The sequence below is a fragment of the Paroedura picta genome, chromosome 4 (genome assembly GCF_049243985.1).
Source record: "Paroedura picta isolate Pp20150507F chromosome 4, Ppicta_v3.0, whole genome shotgun sequence".
Classification (NCBI taxonomy): domain Eukaryota; kingdom Metazoa; phylum Chordata; class Lepidosauria; order Squamata; family Gekkonidae; genus Paroedura; species Paroedura picta.
Genome location: NC_135372.1, coordinates 123624968 through 123634103, shown reverse-complemented (window position 1 = coordinate 123634103; position 9136 = coordinate 123624968).

The window sequence follows — 9136 nt, the reverse complement described above, 5'->3', positions numbered from 1 at the left end:
GTGGTCCTTCGACTAATTGGAGGTGGGCCCCGAAGGACGCCTTCTCCCCCCCCCCGGCCCTTTACTTCATCCCCCCCGGCCCTTTACTTCATCCCCCCCGGCCCTTTACAACACACTTCGGGTGTCATTGTCTCCCATCACTCCCAGATGGGACTCTCTCTTTGCAGAGAAACAAGCTCAGGGTTCCCATTGATTTGTCATTGTCATGAGTTAAAATTTCCATGAAAATAAAATGTTCCTTATGCTCATTGTTGTGGCGTGTCTGTATCTTATTTTGAAGGGATGTTTAAACATTAACATAGCGATTAGAGAGCGTTAGGGCAGTGGTTGAGAGTAGAGGAGTAACCCCCCCCCAGGCCTCAGTAAAAGGCGTTGAGTGGTCCCCAGTGAGTGGTCCCCGGTGATAAAAATGTTGGGGACCACTGCACTAGATGTTTTTGCTTTTTTTGCTCTATGACGTTGGGGCTGCGTGTTGCCTAAAGATAAAACTATTTCTGAAATGTTATTCAAGTAAAAATCTCTCTCTCTCTTATACAAGGGTTGTTTTTCTTGGGCACGCTAGCTCTGGGAACGCACAGGGTTCAGACTTGCCTGGATGTCCTCATTTATGACCGCACAGCGCTGGTTTGGGTAGAATCTTCTTTCACCTTTGAATCCCCTGGTGCCCCTAGGTGGGACGGGCTGACATATATCTAAGCAGAAAGGGCTGGGAGCTAAATTGATATTGACAGCACTGTGGGGCTCGTCCAAATAAATCAAGTTAGTGCTTTACAGCAGTGTCTGTTTTAGCAGACTGGCTTATTCCAATCTGGTACAGCTTTGGATAAATCTGCTCCTGGACCAGAATGGTTAGAGGTCAGCCAGCTCATTATGTGCATTAATGGGAGGCCGCTTTAATATTCAGCTCAGATTTGCCTTTGCATCTCTCCCTTGGCTAATGCACATCCCTTCCTCAACTCACTCAGGAAAGTGTTTGCATTGGGCTCCTTGTAACGAACTCTACCAAGCCCAATGGATCTGGCGGGTAAAGGGTGAGCAGATTTTAATTGTACCTCCACTTTCCTATTTAGAAATGGGGATTGGAGTCCAATAGCCCCTTTGAGACCAACGGAGATTTATTTAAGGCGTGAGCTTTCGTGTGCATGAACATTTCAGTGCCTGCACATGAAAGATCACAACTTGAATGGATCTTCGTTGGTCTCAAAGGGGCTATTGGACCCAAATTTTGTCATGCTACTTCAGAACAACGCGGCTACCCACCAGAACCTCGAAATGGGAATGAGAAAGTCACACTGTTAAGGAAGGAAAGAATGAAAATCAAAGGCTTGGATTCTAAGCAGCTGGCTAGAGGAAGGTGACATCCCTCCTGCATCTCACGGCAACCCTGTTTGCTCCCCGTCATGCAACTTTTATCAATCAGATAAATAAATAAATACCTTCTGGAACCAGCTCCCCGAGGTAGTTCATGGCCCGCAGGGTCTATTAAGATTCCCGAGGTCATGCTAGGCCACCTTGTTTGGCGCAGCATTAATTAACCAAGAGAATCAGGGAACTGGCAGGCTGTCCAGATTTATTCCAGAACTGATGACCCGTTGCATTTTAATTAGAATCGGCTTTGTCGTATTTACTTCTGCTTATTGGTTTTAGTATCTATCTTAAGTTTTAGTGCTATGTTGTGAAATGCCCCAAGTTCTCTGTTGAGGAGGGGGTGTGGGTTAGAAATCAAATCCATAAACAAACAAAGATGTGGAGGGGCTGGGAGTCTGCAGCAGGAGGGGGGATTGGCAAAAATTGCCCTCCCCTCTTTTGCAAGTGAAAAACCTGTTCCTTGGGAGAAGCCCTGGCTGAAGAAGAATTGGATTTCTTACCCCACTTTTCTCTACCCTAAGGAGACTCAGGGTGGCTTACAATCACCTTCCCTTCCTCTCCTCACAACAGGTAGGGTTGCCAGCTCCAGGTTGGGAAATACCTGGAGATTTTGGGGTGGAGCTTGAAGAACTGGTGCAACTTCAACAGAGTCCACATTCCAAAGTGTCCGCTTTCTCCAGGTGAGCTGATCTCTGTCACCTGGAGAATAGCCGCAACCCCAGATCTCCAGCCATCACCTCGAGGGTGGCCAGCCTAACAGGTGTCTTAGAATCATAGATTTGGAATGGGCCATTCAGTCATCCAGGATAAGCATCTGTTCTCCACATAGTTTTAACCCATTACTGCAGATCCTGTCTTCCGCTACCAACAGGAATCACTCCCTGCCCCCCTTTAAGTGAAATCTTTCAAATACTTAAAGAGAACTATCATGTCCCCTCTCAATCTCCCAAGTCCCTCAGCCTTTCCTCATGTCCCCAGGTCTCGAATCATTCTTGTTCTTCTCCTCTGCAGCCTCTCAGTCTCATCCACATCCTTTTTGAAGACAGGCCTCCAGAACTGCACACAGGACTCCAGGTGGGGTCTGACCAATGCGGTATACCATGGGACTGTGACATCTGATTTTGATGGGATGCCTCTGTTGATACAGCCCAAGACTGCATTTGCCTTCTTTACCACCACATCACATTGTCTGCTCATACTTAGCTTACAGCCCACAAGTACCTCAAGATTTCGTTTACAGTTCCCCAGAAGTGTATCTCCCATCCGGTATGTCTGCTTCTCATTTTTGTGACCCAGATGTAGAACTCTGCACTTCTCCTTATTGAATTGCATCTTGTTCTCATTTGCCCACTTTGCCATCTCATTGAATTCTATATCTTCTCGGGTATTTGCTACTCCTCCCAATTTAGTATCATCTGCAGATTTAACGAGCAGTCCTCCACCCCTTCATCCAGTTCACTGATAAAAATGTTGACAAGTACTGGACCCAATAACAAGCCCTTTGTCACCCGACTGCTCACTCCCCTCCAAACTAATGAAATGTCTTTGACAACCATTCTCCAGGTGCAGTTTTCTAGTCGGTTCCCTATCGACCTAACCCTGTGAAAATCCAGTGTTCAGTTCTCCAGTTTACCAGTCAGACCATCACTTGTCAAAAGCCTTACTCCTTCTTCCAAAGGAAGAGGAGCTGAAAGAGTTCAAGAGAAGCGTGACTGGCACAAGGCTACCCAGCAGGCCTCAATCAAACCTAATTCTCCAGATCAGATTTTAGTCTTGCTAGCCTCCAGGTGGGACCTGAAGAGCTGCCAGAATTACAACTGATTTCCAGTTGACAGATGTCACTTACCCTGGAAGAAACGGCTGGGTTGGAGGATCAACTCTATGGCATTATGGCCTTTTTGGGGTTCATCCCCTACCAAAGGCCTGTGCTCCCCATGTTCCACCCTCAAATCTCCAGGGATTTCTCAGCCCATAATTTTCAACCTTATTAGGCTTTGATATGTAAACCTGTAGAGAGGCAAAGGGGTTAACCTCCTTCCTTTCCCCTGATTCTAATCCAAATCAGGACGTTGTAATTAAGCTTAAAATTGCATCAGAAGACAGGATGAGACAGCAGTGTCTCCCCCACTGATCTGCATTTGGCTCCATGCCTTCCTCCAGAGTGGTCCCCTGCCGTATCCATTCCATCTGCTCTGTGTGGAGTAGTTGTGTTAGCAAAACATCCATGCCTGAATTTGCATATTTCCTCCTTTACTTTCTGTCCCCTTTCCCTTGTATGTGGTGCCTAACCTTATTTGGAGTTTTCAACACGCTTGAATGCAATGGCCCCTACCTGGTGGAATGAGCTCCTGGAGGAACTTCTGGCGTTCCACAGGACCTGTAAGACAGAGCTCTTCCACCAGGTCTACGGACGAGGCCATTGCAGGGTATAGATCAGATGCCCCCAGCCCCCCACGGAAGACGCTCACAACCAATTTGTACATCATCAGTGGTGGCCAGCTGGTGCATTATGGATGCCCTTCCGGCAGGCGTACCGCTATAGGATGGGCTTTTATTTTTACTGCCATGTTTGTTTGTGCTGCTTGTGTTTTTTAATGGGGTTTTATGTACTGCAATTGTCTTGTAACCTGCCATGGGCTGGCTTGCTGGGAGTGGCGGGCAATAAGTCCAATAAATCAAATCAAATCAAATCAATGGCAGCAAGGCTTGTCACAGGAGGAAACTGGGAAGATTTGATCACTGGCCTCCCAGTCATTTAGTTTGTTTCAGTCCTTTGCTGGAAGCGAGGTTTATTGAGAACAGGCCAGTCTTTGGGTATGTTCTTCACAAAGTAATCTGCATAAATAAATTACTGGGGGTGGGGAATCCCAAGATAATACACATTTCATCTCTTAAAAGGAAGAAAACAATATTCTCAGTCAGCAGCATCCTTCATTTTCCTTTGCACTAATTGCATCTGGAGAATTGGGCTTTCATCTACAAATGCTTTTGCTGGAACAAAATGGTATTAGTCTTTGCGGTGCCACAAAACTAGAAAGAAAGAAACACTGTATGATGGGGGGGGGGGCAACAACATGGTGCATCTTTCCTGGCACCCACCAAGTGTTTTTAGAAACACATTTAAAATATTACTTTGGCGGTGGCAGCTGCCAGCACAGAACGAGGAGCTTCACTGTGTGGTGGAAAGTAAGTTGGGGCAGCCATTTTGTGCCTGGCTAAGCCCACCATGTCGTGTCAGGATTCCAATGGTGCCCATGGGCTCAAAAGGGCTGAGGACCCATCCTGTGACTTCCTCCCTTTCAAAACGTTTATTCCAAAATAATAATGGCTGAAAACCATACCGGTTGAATTGGTCTTTCAGATAACTTCCTCAGCAGGCAATATCTGTATTACAATTTAATAACATATGAAATATGTGAAATGTATCCAACAACCAAATCAATTACATTTTGGTTGTTGGATATATTTCACATATTTATATGTATCATTTAGGGACTCAGTCTCCATGGTTTGAATGCTACATTGGATTATTCGGTTTTTATAAGATGAGGTGCATTTATGCTTCTGGCTATTTCTCCTTTAATTTTTTGTGACAGTTAATTAAATTATTATTTTACACACTGACAATTTGGGTAGACCGAAACTCACTTTATAATGCAAGGTCCGCCAGAATATACCTTGCATTATAAAATTGGATCTTACTTAGAAATTGATTTTCACTACTTTTGGGTAAGTATTTTGGTATAATGTAAAGGTAAAGGTATCCCCTGTGCAAGCACCGAGTCATGTCTGACCCTTGGGGTGACGCCCTCTAGCGTTTTCTTGGCAGACTCAATATGGGGTGGTTTGCCAGTGCCTTCCCCAGTCATTACCGTTTACCCCCCAGCAAGCTGGGTACTCATTTTACGGACCTCGGAAGGATGAAAAGCTGAGTCAACCTTGAGCCGGCTGCTGGGATTGAACTCCCAGCCTCATGGGCAGACAGCTTCAGACAGCATTTCTGCCACTTACCACTCTGCGCCACAAGAGGCTCATTGGTATAATGTACAGTCTATTAAATGTTTGTGTTTTCCTTTGGACTGCAGTTATTACTTAACTAGGGACAAAGCCTGTTGCATTCAGGAATACAACAGGTGCTGTGCTGGGGAAGTGGGGTGGAAGAACTCTGTGGCCTCTTCCTCTCCCCAGGACTTTGAAAGGCTGCAGGCTGGAGGCCTCCAGGCAGGGAACTCACCTGCAGGGGCAGCTCTCACACAGCAGGGATCTCCAGCCTCTGGAAGGAGGAGGGGGTGGTCACGGGTTGGGGACGGAAGGCGATTAGCTGGCTGCTGGACAGACAGGCAAGCTGGTTGGAGGAGGAGACACTCAGGGGTGGGGCAGCCGCCCTGTTAAGCGCTGAGTGGCACTTAAACCATGAGACCAGCTCCTCCTCCTAGGCCTTACCAGAAATATTAAGTGGAACAGGTAGGGCATGCATATGTTTTCTCAGGGGAACTTTACTGTTGTTAGTTTGGTAGTTGTTTACAGTAGGCTATTTATGATACTTCCAAATGCAATACCAAAATGTAATTGATTTGATTGCTGGATATATTTCATGTTGTTAATTTAATACAGATATTGGCTGCTGAGGAAGCTATCTGAAAAACCAATTCAACCGGTGCGGTTCTCAGCCATTATTATGGAAGAAGCAGTGACATTTACTGCACCTTATTAGGGAGCTTCGAGTGTTTTCTCCCCCCCCCCCTCCAGCTTTGGTTGGATTGTTCTATCACTTAGTGGCCATTTGTTTGTTTTCCTCCCTTTCTAGACTGTAGCCTTTTTCAAGCAAGCCAATCAAATCGCCCACCTCGGTCAAGCTTCTGAAGTTCTGCAGTCTGATCTTGCTGTGCCAGGCATAAATACAATCTTATTGATTATCAGGCGCCAGGGCTGCCAAACCACCTTGATGAGATGCATCTGGCTTGCCCAGCTACACTAAAAACTGCCAAGTGCTCCTGTGTCTTTAGCGACAGACTGGAGGCAGAAATCCTAGTGAAGCCACAGAGATGACCGTAGTCTCCTGCTTATGTCTGAAAATCAAGCTGACGTTCAAGCCACAGCCACAAGGGCCAGTAAAATAGTTGGCAATCAGGGACAGAGCAGTCGGATCCATTTCCCATGTGTGACCCGGCCTGCAAAGGCTCCAGAACCTTCCTGCTAGCAGCTGCTTGCCTGGCTTGTGGTTTTCTCAAACAGAGGCCTCGTCCTTTTATTTAAATTGCAGTCACAATTTAAAAAGTCGTTCATCAAGCAGCACTTTGCCCGTGGCTTATCCTTGCACTGATAAAACCAAAAGCTCATTGCGTGTGTGTGTGTGTATACTTCTCCGGTAATGGAACTAGCAATTGGTGCGGGCACAGAAAAATCAAGCATCTCGTTTTTTATGGCAGCAGTCCAGAGCTCAGAGCAATGGGCCATCCAGAGGGTTGTGTGTGCTCTGTCCAAAGTTTTGCACAGTATAATTCATTATCATTATAGCTGAGATGAAGAATACCTTGAGAGGACTCACCCATATAGTAACGAAAGACGGTATGTAATAATAGGTTTCATGTTAACTCCATGGGCCATAATCATAAGGACAAACAAAATAAAAATCCAACAGCATTTTAAAATACAAGGTCTTAAAAATATTTAATAAAAGGATTTAAAATGTAATTAAAATTAAGTACAGACAGTTAATGGACATCATCACTAACCTTGGAGACAAACCTTTACCTAATAGGATGTTAGTATTGTAGAGAATAGGAAATAAGGTTGCCAGCTCCATTCCTGGAGTTTTGCGGATGGAGCCTTGGGAAGAGACCTCAGTGGGTATAATGTCATCGTCCACCTTCCAAGGCAGCCATTCTCTCCTGGAGAATTAATGTATGTTGACTGGAGATTATCTGTAATTTGCGGGGGGGGGGGGGGGTGTCTTCAGGTTCCACCTGGAGTTTGGCAATCACATTTGGAAGCAATGTGAGTGAGGCATCTTTGTATGTGAAGGAATCCGTAATATTCTCGAGGCTTTAATATTTGTATTGATTGTTGGCAAGTGCTGAAAATTAAATCATTGCCTTTCCTCCCTGGGGTTTCTGAAATATTATTTCAGTACTTGACAGGCAGAAGTGCCTGTTACTTAACTGATTTACCCCCTTGGATTTTTCCAGAATGCCGTTTGAAAAGAAAGACTGGCAAAGATGAAGGGCAGAAAGCTATTTACCCCACCTTGTTTTCCTGCTAAACTCCTTTCTCACTGATTTTGGATCTCCTGAGACAAAAACAACTGGAGACGGAGAAATGTTTTTGAGGGGAAAGCGTATACACACACACACACACAAATATCTTGCTATAGTGATGTCTGCAAGATAAATATTGTTGTGGACCTTCACAGAGTTTTGATGGATGTCCAGTATCAAAGTAAAAAGTGAGGTAAGGAAAAGCTGTTTCTGGTCATGAGGGAGGAGCCCCTAGTCTGCTGTTAGTACAGCCTTAAAACGGAATACAGGGGGCAAGTGTAATTGAGTTAGGTGATGTCGGTCACAGGAGAACTTCAAGAGGTACAAAGAGTTACTGGGACAGACAAGCATCCCATAACAAAGCTGTGAAACTTCTTGTTATGGGACAGCCTAGAACAGGTAGCTCCCCCTTCCAAGAACATCTCTAGGGGACAGAAACCCACCCCAGGCTTTTGGCTAGCAGAACATTCAGTTTTTATTAAGGATGATGATCCTCCTTGTGTCTGCAACAGCAACAGCAGAAGAGCTGGGTTTTTGTACCCTTTTTACTACTTAAAGGAATTTCAGAGAGGCTTACGATAGTCTACCCTTCCTCTCCCCACAACAGGCACCCTGTGAGCTAGATGGGGCTGAAATTGCTCTGAAAGAACTGACAGGCCCAAGGGCACCCAGCTGGCTGCATGTGGAGTGGGGATTCAAGCCCAGTTCTCCAGATTAGAGTCCTCACTCTTTTTCTTTATTCATTCAATTTATATACTGCCTCTCCTTATGATGTCTCGGGGCGGTGTACGTAGAACCAGTAAAATAGAACACACATGGAATTATTTTTAACAATAAGAACAGATCATACCAGGCATAACCGTCAGCATGAAACAGAACTTGGGAGCATTGAACAGTTAGGTCATGGCAGCAATTTGGTGAGGAGAAGACCATGAGCTCTGTTTGCAGGACCTACGGAACTGTTTAAGTTCTGTTAGGGCCTTGTTCTCATTGGGGAGCTCGTTCCACCAGGTGGGGGCCACAGTCAAAAAGGCCCTGCTTCTTGTTGAGGCCAGGTGGACTTCTCTGGGGTCAGGGATCACCAATCTGTTAGAGTAGATAGAGCGTATTACTCTTTGGGGGTATGGACAAGCAGATGACCCTTGAGGTATGCAGGACCCAGTCAGAGTATGGCCTTGAGGTACCAGCACCTTAAACCTGATCCGGTGCTCTTAACCACCACACCAAGCTGGTTCTCCCATATTTGGATAGGAGACTGCCAAGGACGTCTCGGGTTGCTACCTGGAGGCAGGCAATGGCAAACCAGCTGTGCTCCTCTCTTGCCCTGAAACCCCATCAGGGTTGCCAGAAGTCAGCAGTGTCTTGAGGGCATTTTCCACTGTAGAACTCTGTTGAGAAAAAGCAGTGATCCAGAACTGTTTAGCATTGTGTATTAGTGGGACTTGTTCCCAGGAAAGCTGCAGCTTTTCCATGTCCCCCAGCCCTTTTCTTTTAACCCCCTCCACACACCA